Source organism: Vipera berus (genome assembly GCF_964194415.1).
Source record: "Vipera berus genome assembly, chromosome: W".
Classification (NCBI taxonomy): domain Eukaryota; kingdom Metazoa; phylum Chordata; class Lepidosauria; order Squamata; family Viperidae; genus Vipera; species Vipera berus.
In genome coordinates, this window is record NC_138210.1 from 15,163,051 (window position 1) to 15,187,347 (window position 24,297).

Below are 24,297 nucleotides of genomic sequence, written 5' to 3' on the forward strand. Positions count from 1 at the left end.
TTTGTTGCCTCTGCAGAGAATAAGAAAAATGGAGTGGTTGTTTATGTTAAAAGTGCCTTAACAGCAGACTTAATTGAAGTAGATAAGCATGGAAGATATGTTATGATTGAGCTGTTGTTAGAAGGCAAAAAGACGCTTCTAGTTGGATTATATGCACCTAATCAACAACAAGCGGATTTTTTTAGTTTGCTCCACACAAAGCTTACCCAGTTGGATTATAAATCTTTTATTCTTATGGGAGACTGGAATGGTGTCTTGGATGCACAGTTGGACAAGGCTGGAGCTTTTAAGCGCATTCCAAGTCATGCTAGATTGCCTAAATCTTTTTTTGAAATGAAGGACGACCTGGAATTGAGAGATATTTGGCGTGAGAGGCATTTGCAGGAGAAGGATTATACTTTTTATTCTGATAGACACCAATCTTTTTTGAGGATTGATTTTATTTTGTTGACTAATGATTTTTTTTTGAGAACTAAAAAGGTGAAGATTTGTGCAAGAACTATTTCCGACCACAGTCCAGTATGGTTGGAGATTGATAAGGAGAAAAGAGACAGGCGCTCATGGCGTGTAAATGAGAATTTGTTTAGAAATCAGAGAAATGTGGAAGAATGCAAACAGCGGATGAAGGATTTTTTTGAGATTAATATGAATAAGGGTACCTCTATGGATATGGTTTGGGATGCTAGTAAGGCATATATGAGAGGGGTGTTGATATATATGAATAATAGACATAGACGTGCAATGGAAACTAGAAGGAAAGAACTGGAGAATGAAATAAAGGAAAAAGAAAAGGCTTTGATTCTGAATCCAGAGGATGTGAAGGTTAAGGAGGCTATTAGACTGCTAAGAGGACAATTTGATAAATTAATGGCAGATCAAGTGGCAACCAATCTGCGGTTTGCTAAGCATAATACTTTTTGCAACGCTAATAAGCCAGGCAGATGGTTAGCTTATAGACTGAGGAAAAAACAAAGGGCCTCTAATATAGATAAGATTGAGTATAAAGGAAGGGTTGTGTTTCAACAGAATCTTATTAAGGATGCTTTTGTGGATTTTTATTCGAAATTATATACTAAAGAGGAAATTAATGTAAAAGATATTGATATATATTTGGAGAATGCTAGCATCCCAGTTCTTACGCAAGTACAAAAAGAGGGGATTAATCAACTGATTACAGAAGAAGAAATTTTTACAGCAATTAAGGAATTGAAGTTGGATAAAGCGCCAGGTACGGATGGCTTGACTGCAGCCTATTATAAAAATTTGCAATTTGAGATGATAAAGCCGTTAAAGGAACTGTTTCAGACAATTCAGAGGGAGGGAAAGGTGCCACCGTCTTGGAGAACAGCTTTTATCTCTTTGATTCCGAAGGAAGACCAGGATGCTACTCAAGTTAAAAATTACAGACCGATATCGCTTTTGAACACAGATTATAAGATATTTGCTAAGGTTTTGGCTAATAGACTGATGAGGGTTCTGCAACAGGTGATTCATGGGGATCAAACGGGGTTTATTAGTGGTAGGCAAATGAAAAATAATGTGAGACATATAGTTGATGTTTTAGAGTTTTTGGAAAGGCACAACCAGATCTCTGCAGCGCTAATTTTTTTAGATGCTGAAAAGGCCTTTGATCAATTGAATTGGCAATTTTTGTTGAAAGTTTTAGATAAAATGGACTTTGGGGAAAATTTCTTACAGCCGATTAGGGCATTATATCAAAAACAAACTGCCCGAATCATAGTTAACAATAGCCTGACAGCAGCATGTAACATTGAGAAGGGCACAAGGCAGGGGTGTCCGTTATCGCCCTTGTTATTTGTGTTAACATTAGAGATATTATTGGTTAAGATTCGGAGTTCGGGAAAAATTAAGGGGATACAAGTTGGGGATCAGGATTATAGATTGAGAGCATTTGCAGATGATCTGGTTGTTACAGTGACCCAGCCAGAGCACTCTGTTGTGGACCTGATGGAGATAATAACACAATATGGGAAGGTTTCTGGATTTAAGGTAAATATACAGAAAACTAAAATTTTGGCTAAAAATATGACAGTTTCACAGAAGGCTCTCTTAGAAGGATTAACTGGATTTGAGATTGTTAAGAGGGTTAAATATTTGGGGGTGATTTTGTCGCCCTCTAATACAAAGCTATATAAAAATAATTATGAAAAACTATGGGGGAAAATTCAAAAAGAATTGGAGAGTTGGCAAAAATTGCAATTGTCTTTGTTGGGACGGATTGCAGCAGTGAAAATGAATGTACTGCCCAAATTTTTATTTTTGTTTCAAATGATACCGATTCTTAAGAAAGATTCTAATTTGGAGGAATGGCAGCGTGGTATCAATAAATTTGTGTGGGCAGGGAAAAAACCACGAGTTAAACTTAAGATTATGCAGGATACTTGTGAGAGAGGTGGTCTTAAACTGCCTAATTTTAAATTATACTATGAAGCTGCTGCATTAGCAGGAATAAGTGATTGGATTAATTTGACGCAAGGGAGGTTATTAAATCTTGAGGGCCATGATTTGTGGTTTGGCTGGCATGCATATTTGTTGTATGATACGAAGGTAGACAATGTGTTTAGGGTGCATATTTTAAGACAGGCATTGCTGAGAGTTTGGAAGAAGTATAGGCATAAGTTGAGTTGCAAGATACCATTGTGGGCAATTCCAAAACACGCAATAGAAAATATTCATGCTGGCTTCAAACATGATGTGACTACGTACAAGGAGATTTTAACTTTGGAAAGAAATGTTTGGTGTTTGAAATCATATAGCCTCTTGCGAGAAGAGAAGGTTGTTCAAAATTGGTTTCAATATATTCAGCTACGGGCCAGGTGGAAAGAAGACCAGAAAAATGGTTTTACAATGACTGATGAAAATTTGATAAAGCAAGTTAGAAATCAGGGATCAGCACATATCAAACGGATATATCTTGCATTGATAGAGATTGATTCAGAGACAGAGCTTGTTAAGGATTGTATGATAAAATGGGCCCAAAACATCCAAGAGGTTATCACAATGGACATGTGGGAAAAGATTTGGGTGAGGAACGTAAAATTTACTCAAGCTCAAAATCTAAGAGAGAACTTTTATAAAATGTTTTATAGATGGCATTTAGATCCTAAAAAGCTTGCAAGTATGTATCCGAATTACCAGCCTAAATGTTGGAGGTGTGGTGATGAAGATGCAACATATTTTCACATATGGTGGACATGTAAGAAGGTTAAGGCTTTTTGGATAAAAGTCTGGTGGAATATGCAGAAGATTTTTAAACAGAGGATAAAGTTTTGTCCGCAGTTTTTTTTGTTGGGAATAATTGCAGACGCTACAGTTGTGGACACTAAGTTGATGTTGAACCTAATTACGGCAGCAAGACTTTTGATAGGCCAATATTGGAAGAAAGAGGAATTGCCGACCATAGAAGAGTGGACTTTAAAGGTTTCCGACCTGGCAGAGATGGCGAAGATTTCGGCCTATTTGAAAGATCATTCGCAAGAACGCTATATTATGGAATGGAGAAAATGGATTGAGTTTATCCAGAACAAGTATAGGGTTAAGAAGTTTTATGTAGCATTCGAATAAGTCTTCTTTCGTTTTTTTTTTTCTTTTATTTTAGTTTTAGTTTTATTGTTAAGGTGTGTCTTATCCTATATAAGCTAGAGAGTAATGGATTTTAGATTTTATAGTGGGTAGTATATGGATGCTTATGATTGCCTTTTTATAGATATATACCTTGTATTTAGCTCTGGGAAGTCGGGGGGGGGTGGGGGGGATGGAGGGAGGGGAGGTTGTGGGGAGGTAGGGGGGGGAGTAGGGAGGGGGAAGGTGGGTTTGTTAAAGGAAAATTGTATTTTAAAACTTTTTCAATAAAAAAAAAAAAAAGAAAGACGGAGAATTCCAGAAAGTTACAGGAGTGGATCAGATTTCAGCATCAACGGAAGAGGTCAGAGACCAAAGAATGACAGCTCGATGAATGAGACAAGAGCAAGAACAGCAGAGAGTTATGACGGTATCTCAAAAACCTACTTACAGTGAAGCAGTGGGAGGAGCGAGGCCAAAGAGAGTGCAGGTGATTTTGGAAGAGGTGCTCCAAAAGTTTCAGGTCGCAAAAGATGGCGACAAAGCTTCTAACCTGGAATGTTAATGGTCTAAATTCACCACATAAGAGAAAGAAAGTATTTCAATATCTAAAGCAATTTAAAAACGATATTATTTGCTTACAGGAAACACATATTCGAGCGGCTGATCAAAAATACTTGGTAAACTTTAGGTTGGGCACACAGTTTATTGCTTCTGCGCCTGATAAGAAAAATGGAGTTGTTATCTATGTTAAGAATACTTTAACAGCGAGTTTAATTGAGGTAGACAAACAAGGAAGATATGTTATAATTGAATTATTAATAGAAGGCAAGAAAACGCTTTTGGTTGGACTATACGCTCCTAATCAACAGCAAGGAGATTTTTATAATTTACTACACAGCAAGATTATTCAGTGGGATTATAAATCTTGTATTTTTATGGGAGATTGGAATGGCGTTTTGGATGTACAAATGGACAAGGGAGGCCTTTTTAAAAGCACGCCAAGTCATGCTAAACTGCCTAAATCTTTTTTTGAGATGAAGGATGACTTGGAACTGAGAGGTGTTTGGAGAGAAAGGAACTTGCAAGAAAAAGACTTTACTTTTTTCTCCGACAGGCATCAATCTTTTTCCAGGATCGATTTTGTATTAATTACTAATGATTTTTTTTCCTAGGATTAAGAAGATCAAGATTTGTCCAAGAACTATATCTGATCATAGTCCAGTATGGTTGGAGATAGAAAAAGATAATGGAGATAGACGGTCTTGGTGTTTAAATGAAAATTTGTTTAGATACCAGGAAAATGTGGAAGAGTGTAAAAAACAGATGAAAGAATTTTTTAAAATTAATATGCATAAAGGTACTTCTATTGAGATGGTTTGGGATGCAAGTAAAGCTTATATGAGAGGTGTATTAATATATTTGAATAATAAACATAGACGTAAACTGGAATTTAAGAGGAAAGAAATAGAGGATGAAATTAAGGAAAAAGAAAAGGCTTTAATTCTGAATCCATCTGATGGGAAGATCAAAGAGGTAATTACTTTATTAAGGGGTCAGTTTGATACGTTAATGGCAGATCAAGTGGCAACTAACTTACGGTATGCTAGACGTAACACTTTTTGTAATGCTAATAAACCGGGTAGATGGTTAGCTTACTTGTTAAGGAAGAAGCAAAGAGCTTGTAATATAGATAGAATAGAACATAAGGGTAAAGTAGTGTATCAGCAGAATCTTATTAAAAAGACTTTTGTTGATTTTTATTCTAAGTTGTACGCTAGAGATAAGATTAGAGATGTAGATATAGATGAATATTTGATAAAAGCCAATATTCTTGTTCTTACGCAAGAACAAAAGGAAGGGATGAACCAATTGATAACTGATGAAGAAATTTTTTTAGCAATTAAACAATTAAAAGTGGGTAAAGCACCGGGAACTGACGGTTTGACCGCCGTTTACTATAAAAATTTACAGTCAGAAATGGTGGAACCTTTAAGGGAACTGTTTAAGACAATTCAATTGGGAGGAGGGGTACCTCCATCGTGGAAAACTGATTTTATCTCGTTGATCCCGAAGGAAGATCAGGATGCCACCCAAGCCAAAAACTACAGACCAATATCGCTTTTAAATACTGATTATAAGATATTTGCAAAAATCTTAGCTAACAGATTAATGAAGGTAATGCAACAAGTGATTCATAGTGATCAAACTGGATTTATAAGTGGTAGACAAATGAAGAATAATGTGAGACACATTGTAGATCTATTGGAATTTTTGGAAAGAAATAATCAGATCCCCGCAGCGCTGATCTTTTTGGATGCTGAAAAAGCCTTTGATCAATTGGATTGGCAATTTTTGATGAAAGTATTAGAGAAAATGGAATTTGGGGAAAAATTTTACAACCTATTAGGGCAATATATCAAAAGCAAACAGCCCGTATAATAGTAAATAACAGTTTGACAGAACCATATAATATTGAAAAGGGTACAAGGCAGGGGTGTCCGCTGTCACCTTTATTATTTGTTTTAACATTGGAAATATTACTGATTAAAATACAAGATTCGAATAAAATCAGGGGAATCCAAAGAGATCAGGATTATAGACTGAGGGCGTTTGCGGACGACCTAGTTATTACAGTAACTCAGCCGGATTATTCAGTTGTAGAATTGATGGAGATAATAATGTTATATGGGAAAGTTTCTGGATTTAAGATAAACATACAAAAAACTAAAATATTGTCTAAGAATATGACTGTATCACAAAAGGCTGTTTTAGAAGAGCTAACGGGATTTGAAATAGTTAAACAGATTAAATATTTGTGGATATATCTGTCAGCCTCAAATGTGAAGTTATATAAAAATAATTATGAAATGTTATGGGGAAAAATACAAAAAGAATTAGATAGTTGGAAAAAATTACAATTATCTTTATTGGGAAGAATTGCAGCAGTGAAGATGAATGTTTTGCCAAAATTTTTGTTTTTGTTTCAAATGATACCTATACTTAAAAAGGATTTAAATCTGGAGGAATGGCAAAAAGGAATTAATAAATTTGTTTGGGCAGGGAAAAAGCCACGAGTTAAATTTAAGATAATGCAAGATACGCGTGAAAGAGGCGGTCTTAAAATGCCTAATTTTAAATTATATTATGAGGCTGCTGCTTTGTCATCGATAAGTGACTGGTTTAATTTAACACAAGGGAGATTATTAAATCTTGAGGGTCATGATTTGTTATTTGGTTGGCATGCATATTTATTGTATGATAAGAAGGTGGATAATGTGTTTAAGATACATATTTTAAGGTATGCTCTGTTGCGAGTTTGGAAAAAGTATAGACACAAGTTAAATTATAAGATACCAATTTGGGCAATACCTAAACATGCAATAGAAAATATAAATGTGGGATTTAAACATGATGAGACTACATATAAGGAAATCTTAAGTTTAGAAAGGAATGTATGGCAATTAAAGCCATATAATATTTTAAAAGAAGAAAAGATTGTACAAACTTGGTTCCAGTATGGGCAATTACAGGCAAGATGGAAAGAGGACCAGAAAGTTGGTTTCTCGATGATTGATGAAAATTTGGTTAAACAAATTAGAGATCAAGGTCAAGCACATATTAAAAGGATATATAATGCATTGATAGAAATTGATTCAGAAATGGAACTTGTTAAAGATTGTATGATAAAGTGGGCCCAGAATTTTCAAGAAGTTATAACAATGGACACTTGGGAAAAGATTTTGGTTAGAAATGTAAAATTCACACAGGCCCAAAATTTAAGAGAGAATTTTTAAAAAATGTTTTATAGGTGGCACTTAGATCCTTAAAAATTAGCAAGTATGTATCCGAACTGCCAGCCCAAATGTTGGAGGTGTGGTTTTGAGGATGCAACGTATTTTCATATATGGTGGACTTGTAAAAAGGTTAAAGCTTTTTGGATTAAAATTTGGTGGAATATGCAAAAGATATTTAAGAAAAGGATAAAGTTTTCTCCGCAATTGTTTTTATTGGGTATTATTACAGATACTACTGTTATAGATACAAAGTTGATGTTGCATTTAATTACAGCAGCGAGACTTTTAGTAGCACAATATTGAAAGAAGGAAGAACTGCCGACTATAGAAGAGTGGACTTTGAAAGTTTCTAACTTGGCGGAAATGGCAAAGATTTCAGCATATTTGAAAGATCAATCGCAACAGAGATACATTGTGGAATGGAGAAGATGGATTGAATATATTCAGAATAAATATGGGACTAAAAAGTATCATTTAGCATTTGAATAAGCAGCGGATTTTTATGACGTATAATTAGTAGTTATTTTATTAATATTTTGACTATGGAGAGTTAAAGTGTGATAGAATTTAATGTCTTATTATTGTTGTTAGCATATTTTAGATTATGCTTGTTTGTATTATTATACCCTGTATTCAGCTCTGGGAAGTCGGGAGGGGGGAGGGTAGGGTAGGGGGGGTTGGGGAGGGGGGTTGGGGAGGGGGGAGGGGGAGGAGGGGTTTTTTTGTATTCAAAAATGTATTGTAAAACTTTTCAATAAAAAAAGGTACGAGACAAGGTTGCCCACTATCAGCGTTATTTTTTGTACTCTCTTTAGAAGTTTTAACAATAATAATCTGAAAAGGTAAATTGATTAAAGGCTTAGAAACTAAAAAAGAGATATTTAAATTACTGGCCTATGCAGATGATTTAGTCTTTATTTTGGAAGAGCCCCTAGAGTCCAGAACAAGACTATTACAGGTTTTGGAAAACTATGGAGATGTAGCGGAGTTGAAGATTAACAAAGAAAAAAACAAAATGCTAGTTAAGAATATGACCAAATTACAAGAAAACGAGATAGCAGAAAAAATTAACATTCAAATAACTAAAAAAGTAAGGTACCTGGGGATTCAACTTACGGCAAGATGCATCACACTTAAAAGAGAAAACTACGATAAACTAATAGACCAAATTACAGTGGATTTAGACAGATGGAAAAACCTGCAGCTCTCCTTTATGGGGAGAATAGCGACAATTAAGATGAATGTACTCTGTAAACTACTTTTTCTATTTCAATGCATACCAATTAAATTAGGCAAAGACTTCTTTGAAAATTTAAACAAAATTATATCCAAATTTATTTGGTAAGGGAGAAAACCAAGAATTAAATTCAAATTATTACAAGACGCAAAGGAAAGAGGAGGATTCGGCCTTCCAAATTGGGAAATATACTATCAGGCAGCAACATCTGCTTGGATGAAGGAATGGATACACCTAAGGAATAGGAGACTATTAGCATTAGAAGGCCATGACAAGCAGATAGGATGTGATACTGTGGGACGGGAAACACAAGGCACACCAGTATTTTTAGAAACACTATATTAGACCAGGGCTTTTCAACCAGTGGTACAGGTACCACCTGTGGTACATTGGCACCTGGCAGGTGGTACGCAACCATCCTAGAAAAGTGGTAGTGGGGGAGGGGAATGAGCTGAACCGGTGGCAGCACTGCACAAGCCTGAGCGAGAAATGGCTGAAGCTGCAGGGCTGTCAGGGCTCAGTGGAAGCGCCAGGATCCGCACCAGACTCCAGCTGGAGCTCGGCGCTGATCCTGGCGCTTCTGCTGAGTCCAGAAGAAGTGCTGATCAGCTGGAATGTTGCAGTATCTCCAGGTTCTTGTGATTGACATTCAGATGCTTGGCAACTGATTCATAATTATGATGGTCACAGTGTCCCAGGGTCATGCGAAGTGACCAAAACCTGATGCAACCACCCAGCGGGGGGGGGGGGATAAAAACCAAACACCCCACCCCACCCCACCCCTGCTGCCAATCCTCAAATGAAATGCTCACAACAATGAAAACCTCGGACAGGAGGAAGAGCGCCGCTGGGCGGACAGGCAGGTGTTTTGCTTAGCTGTGGCTTGGGGGGCACTTTTTTCAGTGCCATTGTAACTTCGAACAGTCACTAAACAAACTGTTGTAAGTCGAGGACTACCTGTACTTTATCACTTTTTTCCTTTTTGGGGGGTGGGCTCATCAAATTTTTGACACCTTGCAAGGCAACTGGTGGTACTCGGATATTGCCATATCCTAAAAGTGGTACAATGGGTGAAAAGGTTGAAAAGCCCTGTATTAGACAGGCACTATTAGATGTGTGGACTAAAATTTAAAAAATTAACTACATAAAAATTCCCACTTGGAAATTGACATTGGAGATATTCATGCACCCAAAATTTATGAATTTAGGAAAGGTAATTACATATAAAGACATTCTAAATGAAAGAGGAGAGTTGAAAACAAGGAAAAAATTATTAGCAGATGGCATAGAGCTGGAATGGTGGGTATATCTGCAAATACAATCACGATACAGAAAAGATAAAAAAGAACCCAGGATAAAATTAGAACACACAGAATTAGATAAAATTCTGTTAGGAACAGAGGATAAAATGATAAAAAAGATATGTTGTTGTTGTTATTAGCTGTGAAGTCGTGTCCTAACCATCACGACCTAATGGACAGCATTCCTCCAGGCCTTCCTGTCCTCTACCATCCTCTGGAGTCCATTTAAGCTCACGCCTACTGCTTCAGTGACTCCATCCAGCCACCTCATTCTCTGTTGTCCCCTTCTAATATTGCCCTCAATCCTTCCCAGCATTAGGCTCTTCTCCAGTGAGTCCTTCCTTCTCATTAGGTGGCCAAAGTATTCGAGTTTCAACTTCAGGATCTGGCCTTCTAAAGAGCAGTCAGGGTTGATCTCCTCTAGGACTGACCAGTTTGATCGCCCTGCAGTCCAAGGGACTCGCAGGAGTCTTCTCCAGCACCATAGTTCAAAGGCCTCAATTCTTTGGCGCTCAGCATTTCTTATGGTCCAACTTATGGCATGGGTCCGGAATACCTCGGGGACCACCTGCTGCCGGCGTCGACTCCCCTCCGCCCCGTGCGTTCCCACAGAGAGGGCCTCCTCAGGGTGCCTCCAGTCAGAGAATGTCGACTGGTGGCCCCCAGGGGGAGGGCCTTCTCTGTGGGCGCTCCGGCTTTGTGGAATCAGCTGCCGGTTGAGCTCCGGATGGCACCGGATCTCCGCTCCTTCCGGCGCGGGTTAAAGACCCATTTATTTGAACAAGCTGGCCTGGCCTGATGGGGAATTACTTAGGGTTTTAATATTTATATATATATTTTATTGTTTTTATTGTGGGCAATAATTTAATTCTTTTTTAACTTTTGTACTTTTGTAGTTTTAAGATATGCCCTGTTCACCGCCCTGAGTCCTTCGGGAGAAGGGCGGTATAAAAATTTAATTAAAATAAATAAATAAATAAATAAATAAACTTTCACATCCATATATTGCAACTGGGAAGACCATAGCCTTGACTATACACACTTTTGTTGGCAGGGTGATGTCTGCTTTTTAGTGTGCTATCTAGATTTGCCATGGCTTTCCTCCCAAGGAGCAAGCGTTTTTTAATTTCTTGGCTGCAGTCCCCATCTGCAGTGATCTTGGAGCCCAGGAAAATAAAATCTGTCACTACCTCCATTTCTTCCCCATCTATTTGCCAGGAATTGAGAGGGCCGGATGCCATGATCTTGGTTTTCTTAATGTTAAGTTTCAAGCCAACTTTTGCACTCTCCTTCTTCACTCACAACAAGAGGCTCTTTAGTTCCTCTTCACTTTCTGCCATCAGAGTGTTATCATCTGCATATCTTAGGTTGTTGATATTTCTCCCGGCAATCTTAATTCCAACTTTAGATTCATCTAGCCCTGCTTTTCTCATGATGTGCTCTGCATATAAGTTAAATAGGCAGGGTGATAGTATACAGCCTTGGCGGACTCCTTTCCCCATTTTGAACCAATCAGTGGTTCTGTGTCCAGTTCTCACTGTTGCTTCTTGACCCACATATAGGTTTCTCAAGAGACAAATAAGATGGTCTGGTACACCCATCTCTTTAAGAACTTGCCACAGTTTGTTATGATCCACACAATCAAATGCTTTAGCATAGTCAATGAAGCAAGAGTTAATTAGAGCCAGGAGTGAGCCAACCTTGACTCCAATCAGTGTGATGATATTGGATGTGTTGCTGACAGCTGTCCTGCCCTTTAAAAACACACACCTGTTTCGGGTTTACTAGTGTCAAGAAGCACTGTCTTATGTGAACCATGCCTCGCAGAAAAGAGCTCTCAGAAGACCTACGATCAAGAATTGTTGACTTGCATGAAGCTGGAAAGGGTTACAAAAGTATATCCAAAAGCCTTGATGTTCATGTGTCCATGGTAAGACAGACTGTCTACAAATGGAGAAAGTTTAGCACTGTTGCTACTCTCCCTAGGCGTGGTTGTCCTGTAAAAATGACTGCAAGAGCACAGCGCATAATGCTTAATGAGGTAAAGAAGAATCCTAGAGTGTCAGCTAAAGACCTACAGAAATCTCTGGCACATGCTAACATTTTTGTTGACACATGTACAATAAGGAAAACATTAAACAAGAATGGAGTACATGGGAGGACACCACGGAGGAAGCCATTGCTGTCCCAAAAAAATATTGCAGCACGTTTGAAGTTTGCAAAAGAGCACCTGGATGTTCCACAGCACTACTGGCAAAATATACTGTGGACAGATGAAACCAAAATTGAGTTGTTTGGGAAAAACACACAACACTATGTGTGGAGAAAAAAAGGCACAGCACACCAACATCAAAACCTCATCCCCACTGTAAAACATGGCGGAGGGAGCATCATGGTTTGGGGCTGCTTTGCTGCCTCAGGGCCTGGACGGATTGTTGTCATTGATGGGAAAATGAATTCCAGAGTTTATCAGGACATTTTGCAGGAAAACGTATGACCATCTATCTGCCAACTGAAGCTCCGCAGAGGAAGGGTGATGCAACAGGACAATGACCCAAAGCATACAAGTAATTCAACAAAACAATGGCTTCAACAGAACAGAATACGCCTTCTGGAGTGGCCCAGTCAGAGTCCTGACCTCAACCCGATTGAAATGCTGTGGCATGACCTTAAGAGAGCGATTCACACCAGACATCCCAAGAATACTGCTACACTGAAACAGTTTTGTGAAGAGGAGTGGTCCAAAATTACTCCAGATGGTTGTGCAGGTCTGATCTGCAACTACAGGAAACGTTTGGTTGAGGTTATTGCTGCCAAAGGAGGGTCAACCAGTTATTAAGTCCAAAGGTTCACATACTTTTTCCACCCTGCACTGTGAATGTTTCCATCTTATGTTCAATTAAAACATGACAACAGCTAATGTTTGTGTAGTATTATTTTAAGCAGACTGTGTTTTTCTATTGTTGTGACTTACATGACGTTTAGAGCGCATTTTATGGCCAATTCATGCAAAACTCCACGTAATCCCAAAGGGTTCACATACTTTTTCTTGCAACTGTCGATGTTTTTCTGGAACCCCCTAGCTTTCTCCATGATCCAGCGTATGTTGGCAATTTGATCTCTAGTTCCTCTGCCTCTTCGAAATCCTGCCTGTACTTCTGGTAGTTCTCGATCCACATACTGCTGGAGTCTAGCTTGTAGGATTTTAAGCATAACTTTACTAGCATGTGAAATGAGTGCAATGGTGTGATAGTTTGAACATTCTTTGGCACTGCCTTTCTTTGGAATTGGAATGTAAACTGATCTTTTCCAATCCTGTGGCCACTGTTGAGTTTTCCAAATTTGCTGGCAAATTGAGTGTAGCGTTTTTACTGCATTGTCTTTTAAGATTTTGAATAGCTCAGCTGGAATACTGTCACCTTCACTAGCTTTGTTGTTGCTCAGCTTTTCTAAGGCCCACTTCACTTCACATTCTAGGATGTCTGGCTCGAGGTCAGTGACCAACTCATTGTGATTATCAGGGACATTAAGCTCATTCTTGTATAGTTCTTCTGTGTAATTTTGCCACCTCTTCTTAATCTCTTCTGCCTCTGTTAGGTCCATGCCATTTTGGTCCTTTATCATGCCTATCTTTGCATGAAATGTTCCCTTCATCTCTCCAATTTTCTTGAAGAGATCTCTGGTCCTCACTATTCTATTGTTTTCTTCTATTTCTTTGCACTGTTCACTTAAGAAGGCATTCTTATCTCTTCTATCTATTCTCTGGAATTCTGCATTCAATTGGGTGTATCTTTCTTTTTCTCCCTTGCCTTTCACTACTCTCCTTTCCTCCTCTATTTGCAAAGCTTCCTCAGACAACCATTTTGCTTTCTTGCATTTCTTTTTCTTTGGGATGGTTTTAGTTGCTACCTGTTGTACAATGTTGCGAACCTCTGTCCATAGTCCTTCAGGCACTCTGTCTATCAGATCTAATTGCTTAAATCTATTTGTCACCTCTACTGTATATTCATCCGGGATATGATTTAATTCATACCTGAGTGGCCTAGTGCTTTTCCCTACTTTCTTTAGTTTAAGCCTCAATTTTGCAACGAGAAGCTCATGGTCTGAGCCACAGTCAGCTCCTGGTCTTGTTTTTACTGACTGTATAGAGCTTCTCCATCTTTGGCTGCAGAGCACATAGTCAATCTGATTTCTATATTGACCATCTGGTGATGTCCATGTGTAGAGCCGTCTCTTGGGTTTTTGGAAAAGAGTGTTTGCTATGACCATCATATTCAAGAGATGCTAGAAGAACAAGTTAAAGACACAATGCTAATTTGGAGCAAAAGGTTTGGCTATAGTATCGATCTAGATAATTGGCAATTATTATGGGACAGGAACAGGAGGCTAACGTTAGCCAACATCTGTAAAGAAAATCTATATAAGATGTTTTACAGATGGCATCTCCCCCCCAGAAGACTAGCAAAAATGAACAAAAAAACCTCTTTGATATGTTGGAAATGTAGAATATTGCCAAGGACCTACTACCACATGTGGTGGGAATGGCCCAAAGCCGAAGAATTTTGGCATCTGATGAAAAATTGGCTGGAAGAGATATTATCACAAAAAAATCAAATTAAAACCAGAAACTTTTTTATTAGGTATTACTAAGGATAAATTCAGTAAAGGATCTTTGTATTTAGTACTGCACATTCTAACTGCAGCAAGACTAGCCTATTCTCAGAAATGGAAGAGAAAAGAAACCCGTACCGAAGAAGAAGTAATAAATAAAATCCTACCCTGCGCTGAAATGGATAGGTTAACACTGGAGGTTAAAAATAAAACCAAAACAGACTATTACAAAATTTGGAATGAAGTGTAAAAATGGCTAAAGTTAAGGAGGAATGATGGGATGAATGTTGTTTGATAAGTTGACAGTTTATTCTCTATAAGATAGAATTGAAAGTTATCTAATCACAATGTCCATGATCGAAAGAATGCTTACTAGAGAGTTCATAGATTCTATATGTATATTTTGTTATAATGTAAAGAAACCTTTTTCTTTTTCTTTTCACAAGGTAATACTAGTAGTATTGTTTAAACCAGGGAAGTTGTATCATGTCCACTGAGGTTTTTTTTTCATTTTTAACTGTATATTCAATAATTTGTTTCGGGGAAAAAAAGATACACAAGAACCCCTTTGTATAAATGATCATGTAGGACCTCATTAATCAACTGCATGAATACGGCTGGGGCCCCCTGTAGCCCAAATGGCATGAATTTGAACTGATAGCTCCCCATGGGGCAGTTGACGGCTGTTTTCCACTCGTCTCCCTCCTTTATTCTCACCTGGTAATATGCCTCTCTCAGGTCTAATTTAGTGAAGACACTGCCCTTAGCCAGGTAGGTTAGTAAGTCCTTCAGGAGTGGGAGGGGGTATTTATTTTCCACACCCACTGCATTCAGACCTTTATAATCAACACAGAGATGAAGAGACCCATCTTTTTTTTCTTTAAACAACACAGGGGCTCCCACAGTAGACTTGGCTCATTCAATGAATCTCCTCACTAGCTCTTTATCCATGCATCGCTGCATCTCCTCCATTACAAGGGGGGACATAGCGTACATTCTCAGTCGTGGGAGTTTGGCTCCTGGCAACAGTTCGATAGAGCAATCATTGGGCTGGAGAGGAGGCAAGGCATTGCATTCTTTCTCACTAAATGCCTCCGCTAGGTCTTGGTACTCACTGGGGATGAGTGGCTTGCCTGGTGACGGTGAGGCAGCCATGTGAGGTCGCTCATTAGGTGGGTTAAAGTTTCCTGTAACGTTGGTTGAATCAGTGGTGGGTTTAGGCCCTATAGGTAGTCTCACAGTTCTCATTCCTTTCTCCCACCACATAAACAGCTTACATTTGTCTAACCAGGCTAATACTAGGATCACAGCCTCAGTCATTTTTGGAGCCACCAGGAAGTGAATAAACTCCCAGTGCTTGCCTATTTCTAGGCGTAGGGGCTCAGTTAATTGTGTGAAAAAAGTCCCTCCCATCAGGGAGCCATCAGCTTGCTCAAACCTCACAGGTTTGGAGAGCAGTTTTGCTCGTATGCCGATTTTCATGGCAAATGGCAAACTAATGATGCATCGGGAGTATCCAGAATCGACTAGCACTTTTAAGTCTGCCTGTGCCCCCGACTTAGGGATTATGAGTTTGGCAGGCAGTGAAAAAGGTGGGATGTGTTGACTCATCATCGGGTCATTTTCTCCTTCTGTCAAAAGAGAGTAGAGCCGGGGTGGGTCCAGCCTAAGTCCTGGCATCCTCCTGTGTGGGGGATGTGACCTGGGCAACAGGTTCCTGTGTGATCTGGTTGGATTTCTCTCTCATTGGCTGCAAATACATATCTAATTTGATATGTATTTATTCCCTCAATTTCTTATTCTTTTTGACCATAGCTAAAAATGTATTTAATCTGTTTAAACTTTAAGCATTCCATTCAACAGTTCTAATCATCTAATCCTTTAACTCTCATTCAAAACACATTTTTTATGCTTTTGTTATTGTCACATTTAAGTAACTAAAACATTTGCCTTTGTTTAAATCATTTCAACTTTTTTCAGAAGAAAAAAAACATTATGTTAGTTAAGGAAAAAAAATCATCCCTCTAAGAGTAGTGTATTTCAAAGTTTTTTTCCATTTCTTTAGCCATATTCAAACAAATGTTTCTTTTTAAAGTATTCTCCCTGGAAAGCTCCATCTTTTTTCTGAATTTTCATTTTAGGTTTTTTTTTCTGGCCACTGCCTTTTTTGATCAATATCTTTTGCTGTGTCATTTGTTTCCCTATAAGGAATTTTTTTCTCATTCTTCTCCTTATCTTCAGAGTTGCTTACACGTGTTGAAATATTTCCCATTTGAATTAAATCATATTTTTTTATTTTATATGGTTCCATCTTCAAATCTCTATCCTCAGATTTATACTTAGTCATCTCTACTGTATTTTTCTGAGAAATTTCTTGAAGTGAAATTAGGTTAAAAATAAGTTGATTCATGCTCTCAAGGTTGTTCTGCATTTCCTTGTAGTTTAAAGTCATTGTCCTTTGAAATTTTTGCTGCTTATCATCTGTTTCCTTTTGTAAAGTAATCATTTAATACTGTTCCATCTTTAAGTCTCTATCCTCAGAATTTTGTTCAGTCATCTCTACTGTATTTTCCTGGGAAATTTCTTGGAGTGAAATTAAATTGGAAATAAGTTGATTCATACTCTCAAAATTATTCTGGATTTCCATGTAGTTTAAAATCATTGTCCTTTGAAATTGTTGTCATTTATCATATGTTTCCTTTTGTAAAGTATTCATTACTTCAGCTTTGTTATCCTCACTTTGTTTACACAGCTGCATTTTCTAAAAACTTTAAAGTTCAAAGAAAAAAAATCCTCATCCACCAGCAGGTGTCAGCATTTGCTCATTTTTCATGTCTTTCTAGTCTTTTCTCTTTCTCTAAAGGGTAAGTTTCGCCGCTAACAAAAGGGAGGGAGCAGAGTCCCCCTCCCCCTTTCCTTCTTCGATCTCTTATTTTGGGGACTTTCTTCTTCAGGAAAATAGGTAGGGTAGAGGAAATCATTATTCTTACCCAGATTCAAGCATGCTGTTTAAGATCCACTTAGTTTAATAGCTTATGACTTCCGTTGTTTCAGCTATGACTGGACATGAAGTTAGCCAGCCTTTTCTTCTGTTGGTTTCTGGGAGGCTTCTCCTGGACTGTTCAGAGACACTGCTGTCTCTCCTAAATCCCTGGGATTTCCTTCCTTCATTCCACCCCTTCAGGGTGGGTTCTGGCCCCTTAGAATCCCCAACAAAAAGAAATTTCAGCCGAAGGATTCAGCATTTCGAATTCTCCAGCTGCTTCACTGAAAAACAGGAACCGGAAGTCCGGATTTGTTCTTCTGTTTTGAGGGCAATGGATGAGTCCTCAAATCTTTCTCTCAGCCCTAGGAGGAAAAGGTGGGGGTCCTCCAATTCAGGGGCTTGCTCATTATATAAATTATTCAGACATTCGGATTCCTCTCCCTCTAAGCTGGACACAATCACATCGACCATAGAGGCTGGGTCCGCACTTGGTTGAAGAAAAAAAACAGTTTCTCTGGGTCCCCATCGAAGGTTGCTCTGAAAGGTGGAGCAATCATTGGCTGCTGGGGCCCCCATTGTGGCTGTTGCACCCCCAGTTGCTGCTGTAGGCCCCTCAATGGTTGTTGGATGGGTGGGGGTTTTTTGCTGGATCTCCGTCATTTGTGGACCCATCAGCGGTTGCTGTATATTTGGGGGCGGTGACCAACCTCCTTGCTGCTGTCGTCCTCCCACCAGTTGCTGATCTCCTGGCTTCTGCACCACCCCAAGCTGTTGCAAGGCTTCTGTTAGCTGCTGCAAGCTCAGAGTTTGTTGTCCTTCCCCCTGCAGGGGCTGCCATGCTCCCCATTGCTGCAGGAGGCCTAGACTGGGTGATTGATATGCACACCGGTCTGGGGATTGGCTGTCCCGGAGACTGGAGCTGTCTCTCTCTTTGCTGGGCTGGAGGCCCTGACAGGGGACTTCAGGGGTTGGAAGGCTTCTCTTGGCAGGAGTTGATTTCTGCTTCTCATCTGTAGCTCTTCAAATCTTTCCACTGACTGACTACGAGCTGTAGACAGGTATTTCCACTCACCCTAATCCTCAGTGGCAATCTGTTAGCTCTCCACTGGTGTGCTTTTGAAGCCCTTGAGGTTGGCAAGGCCATCTCGAGGCATCTGGAGTCTCTGCTGGGCTGGGCCCAATCTGACAACCAGATCAGCTCTCCTAGCTGCTTGGGTTTTGCCCCCAGTTGGGAGTCCTGCAAAAGCTCTTCCTCCACCGGCTTGCTGGCTGTCGCTTCCCCCCCCGGGGTAGCAGCTGCTGCCGAGTTGCTGGCTTCAGGCAATTTCTCTTTCTCCATGATGAAATCTTCTCCTGAATCTTTGTCAGCTTATCCCTCAAGTCTAGGGACAGTGACTGGGGCTCGGGACCCTTAGATAGTTTGGAATGTTTGGAGATTTTGGCTTAATGTCATGGTTCCAACAGATGAAACTCTTCAAAGAACTTCCAGGCATTGTTTACCTTAAAGAATCTTTATTCGGGTTGCATGGCATCGGCACATACATGGTCAAAGCCAAAATCTGAATTCCCCTCCCCTTTGCACATATTATCAAACACAATTCCCTCCTCTAATTAACAGTCATAAATCACATTCCCCAATTAGTTTGAAATGCAGGCTTTCCCTCCAGTTCTTCAATGCACCATTTCTTATCATCTCTTATTTCAAAAAGCCTTGAGTACACACACTATTATAATATTGTTGTCTAGAATTCCAGTTTGGTTGCCGATGGGACAGATGGAGGAAGCTGGTTCTCTGGTTTCCCAGTCCAGTTTCGCTTTGCCCAGCGACCCTTAAAGGGTCAGAAAGTTGCCCTGGACGGGCAACGAAGAAGGAGGGACACTCCAGGAGCTCATATCAGGTGGCGGCCGATCGGAGCAAACTGAAGAACCCCTCTGAAAGGGCGGAAGAAAGGCTGCCGGGTGAGCTGAGGCCACCCAAGTCATCTCCAGCTGGAAGGGAAGCACCACAAAACAGCTGACTGTCAACAGCATGCTGAGGCTGGGTGAGCCATAATTTTCTTTCCTTCTCCTTGTGGATTATAAAACGTTGACCCCCTGATGGGAAAGAGCTGAAAAACAAAGACCCCCAGAAGGATTAATTTGAAGGCGGCGGGCAATTGCAAAAGGGGAAAGCATTTTAAAAAATATTGGACATTGATAAATAAGCTGAAGAGGACATCTAGTGGTGAAAGAAGAAACAGCACCAATAAATAGTGAGAAAAAAGAGAAAGAAATGAAAAGAATGTTTCCATAATAATGACCTAGAAGAGACACCAGCAAATAACAAAAGTGCCTTGTTGTGAGATTACAAAGGAAAAGACTTTTCAGTTATATTTGTTGACTTTGGCTAAACCCAAACAGACACTATTGGAAGAAAGTGAATGCTTTATATGGGACTGCCTTGCTGGACTCATTTGGACAAATGGCTCGCCTATTTTACTCTAACATCGATTCATTCGCTCTCAGGGGTGCCCCCCCTTCCTGGGTGCGACCCGCCTCTGTGTCTACTTCTCCTCTTGATGACGGGCCCAATTACTGGGACCCTGAGAGATGGTTGGGCAGGGATAGGAGCCTCCGCTGTAAATTTAATAAGAGGCCCCTGGTTTGTTTTTTGTGTAAATATTTTAGAGGGTTAGGGAGGGGGGAGGGACAGCTGGATGGGTTGGAAATTGGGGGGTATCCACCTACCGCTATTCAGACCAGGCCTGGGATTGATCACGATGGGATGGGGCTTGGGCTGGCTGCCCCCAGGGCCCCGGAGCGGGGTGTGGGATTATCTATTCCCACGACGTTAGGGAATGGCAGCAGGCGTGTGAACAGAGGGCCGTATCAACACCCGGGAGTGCGTCCCTGCTGTCTTCAAGCGGTGATGCGCTCCGACCCTCTGGTTTCGTCCTGTGGTTCCGGGAACGAGGTTGTGCAGCCACCTGATCTCAGGCTGGTGTATTTCAATGCCAGGTCTGTAGTCAACAAGGCTCCTCTTATCTGAGATTTGGTCGAGGAGGAGCGTGCAGACCTGGCTTGCATCACGGAGACCTGGCTGGGCTCAGAGGGTGGTGTCCCTCTGGTTGATCTGTGCCCACCAGGCTTCCGGGTGCTTCACCAGCCTCGGGCTCAAGGTAGGGGCGGGGGTGTGGCGGTAGTTGTGAGGGAGACCTTATGTCCGCGGGAGGCCACCGTTGTCCAAATATCCGGGTGTGAGTCTCTCCTCCTGAGATGTGGCCCTAGGGCTCAGTTGGGCTTGCTGCTGGTGTACCTTTCTCCTGGTCGCATAGCAGCAGCCCTGCCTGAGCTTCTCGATATCCTCTCAGGGTTGGTGATTGAGTTCCCCAAATTTATGATCTTGGGTAACTTCAATCTGCCTTCCCTGGGGGGAATCATCTGAGTTAGCTCAGGAGTTCATGGCTTCCATGACGGCCATGGACCTGATGCAAGTAATTCAGGGCCCGACTCATGGGGGGGTCACACACTCGATTTGTTTTTTTTATCTGGACGGTGGTTAGATGATCTGGGTGGGGGTTCCCCATTTGTTATGCCCCTGTCATGGACCGATCATCATCTTCTGCGGCTGTTCTTCCGTTTTGCTACTCCCCGCCGTGGGGTAGTTGAATCAACAAGATGGTTCCGTCCTAGGCGCTTAATGGACCCTGAACGGTTCCAGGCGGCGCTTGGGCCCCCACCTGCCTCCTTCGCTCACAGCTCGGCCGATGCCCTAGTGGAAGCCTGGGAAAAGGCAGCCACAGAGGCACTCGACCGAGTTGTACCCTTGCGGCCCTTGACCCGGTGCAGATCCCAGTGGGCTCCATGGTTTTCCGCGGAGCTCCGGGAGATGAAGCGTTGGAGATGGGGCCTAGAGAGCTGTTGGAGATCCAGCCGGTCTGAATCCGAACGATTGCGACTAAGGTCCTCTACGAGGTCTTATCTCGCGGCAATGAGGGCGGCAAGGTCTCCACCAAGAGCCTTGGTGGAGCAGTGGGCTAATGCCTCCTTAAGTAACACCAGCTGCCTGCAATTAGTGCAGGTTCGCATCCCACCAGGCTCAAGGTTGACTCAGCCTTCCATCCTTCCGAGGTAGGTAGGTAGGCTGGTTTATGCCGCTCGGGATGGGACACGAGGCTGGATCCAGGCAGTGATAACTGCTTCCTTGAGTGAGGGTACTTTTCCCGCCGCCATGAAGGAGGCAGTGGTGAGACCCCTCCTCAAGAAGCCTGCCCTAGACCCAGCTGTATTAAACAACTTTCGTCCGGTCTCCAACCTTCGCTTTCTTGCGAAGGTTGTTGAGAGCATGGTGGCGCATCAGCTCCCTTTGTTCCTGGAGGAAGCTGATTATCTGGACCCATACCAATCGGGTTTCAGGCCCGGGCACAGCACAGAGACGGCATTGGTCGCTCTGGTGAATGATCTCTGGCGGGCTCGGGACAGGGGTTGTTCTTCTGTCCTAGTTCTATTAGACCTCTCAGCGGCTTTTGATACCATCGACCATGGTATCTTGCTGCGGCGTCTCAGGGGGTTGGGAGTGGGAGGCACAGTCTTTCAGTGGTTCTCCTCCTACCTTCTGGGTCGTTTGCAGTCGGTGTTGGCAGGGGGGCAGAGGTCGACTTCGAGGCCTCTCATTTGTGGAGTTCCTCAGGGGTCGGTCCTCTCGCCTCTCCTGTTCAACATCTATATGAAGCCTCTGGGTGAGATCATTTGTGGTTTTGGAGTTGGGTATCATCAGTATGCTGATGATACCCAGCTTTTTATTTTGACCCCAAACCACCCCAGTGATGCCCTCGACGTGATGTCCCATTGCCTGGAGGCGGTCCGGGTCTGGATGGGGAGGAACAGGCTTCGGCTCAACCCTGACAAGACTGAGTGGCTGTGCGTACCGGCATCTCGGGAAATTTGGATTGTTCCACCTCTTGCTATGGGGGGTGAGTTATTGCCCCCCGTAGATAGGGCTCGCAACTTGGGTGTCCTCCTAGATTCACAGCTCTCCTTAGAAGATCATATAGGAGCTGTGACTAGGGGGGCCTTCGCCCAGGTTCACCTGGTGCGCCAGTTGCGGCCCTATCTAGACCGGGATGCCTTGCGTACGGTCACTCATGCGCTCGTGACCTCTCATTTAGACTACTGCAGTGCTCTCTACATGGGGCTGCCCTTGAGGACCACTCGGAGGCTTCAGCTGGTGCAGAATGCAGCCGCACGAGTTGTGTTGGGAGTCTCCCGATACTCCCATGTTACAACTCTGCTCCGTGAGCTACATTGGTTTCCAGTTGCCCTCCGGGTGAGATTCAAGGTGCTGGTGATGACCTATAAAGCCCTACATGGCATGGGTCCGGATTACCTACGGGAGCACCTGCTGCCGGCGTCAACTTCCCTTCGTCCAGTGCGCTCCCACAGAGAGGGCCTCCTCAGGGTGCCACCGGTCAGAGAATGTCGACTGGTGACCCCCCAGGGGGAGGCCATTCTGTGTGGGCATGCCAGACCTTTGGAACCGCTTACCGGTTGAGCTCCGTATGGCTCCCGACCTTCGCTCCTTCTGCCGTGATCTGAAAACTTATTTATTCGAACAAGCCAGCCTGGTCTGATGGGTTTGGGGTTTTAATATTGATTTTAATTATCTATTGCATTGGGCATAATTATTTAATTTTCTTTTAACTTTTGTACCTTGTATTTTCGATATTTATTGCCCTGTACACTGCCCTGAGTCCTTCGGGAGAAGGGCGGTATATAAATCAAATAAATATAAATATAAATATAAATATATCCAAGACTTGACTGCGGGAGGTGGATTTGGCCTAAAACAGCTGGCTCCCTTTTGCATTTTGGATTCTGGTTTAAGACTGTGAGCTGTAAAATAAGTACATCAAACATTACTAGACTTATGAAGAAAACTTCTGCACCCTCTGTGGGACAATCTAGTCCAACAACCCAGGCATCTATTGAAACAATGTTGCAATGTGAGAAAATAAGCACTGCCCAAAGTGAAACGCAGGCCTCATTAAAATTGATTCAAGAGATGATGCAAAAAAACCACAAAGAGACACAAAAAACCCACGAAGAGACACAAAGTAAACTTGAGAAAGTAAGTGAAGAAATCCTGGATATAAAGGCACAATTTGAAGCTCAAAGCCAAATGATTATTTAAAATGAACAAAGAATTCAGAAAGTGGAACATAAATCAGAGGACATTGATAAAAGATGGAAATGTTATTACAAGAAAATGAAAAATTAGAACAATCAAATCAAGACTTAGAGGGGACAATCAAGATCCTGGAAATGGAAAAAGTGGAACACTATTTGAGATTTCAAAATCCCTTGGGAGAAGGGCGGTATAGAAATTGAATAAACCTAAACCTAAACCTAAAATATTCCTGAGGACAGAGAAGAAAACATAGCAGTGGCGATCATTGACCTCCTGGCAGAGGCTCTAAAGGCAGATAAAGGAGAAATTCAAATGGAGGTTGATGAAATATTTCGCATGAACTCAAGCTACGCAAGAAAAAAACAGACTACCAAGAGAAGTACATGTAAGGTTTATAAAGAAAACAACAAGGGATAAAGTACTAAGAAAAGTGAGAGATGAGTCATTACATTATAAAAATAAAGAAATCATGGTTTTAAAGCAGATACCCAAGAGAGTAAGAGACACTTGAAGACACTACCATTTCTTAACTACAAAGCTGATTGCCAAAGGCATAAACTTGAGATGGCTGATGCCGGAAGGCATTTTAATAAATTGGAATAATACAAGACTGGATT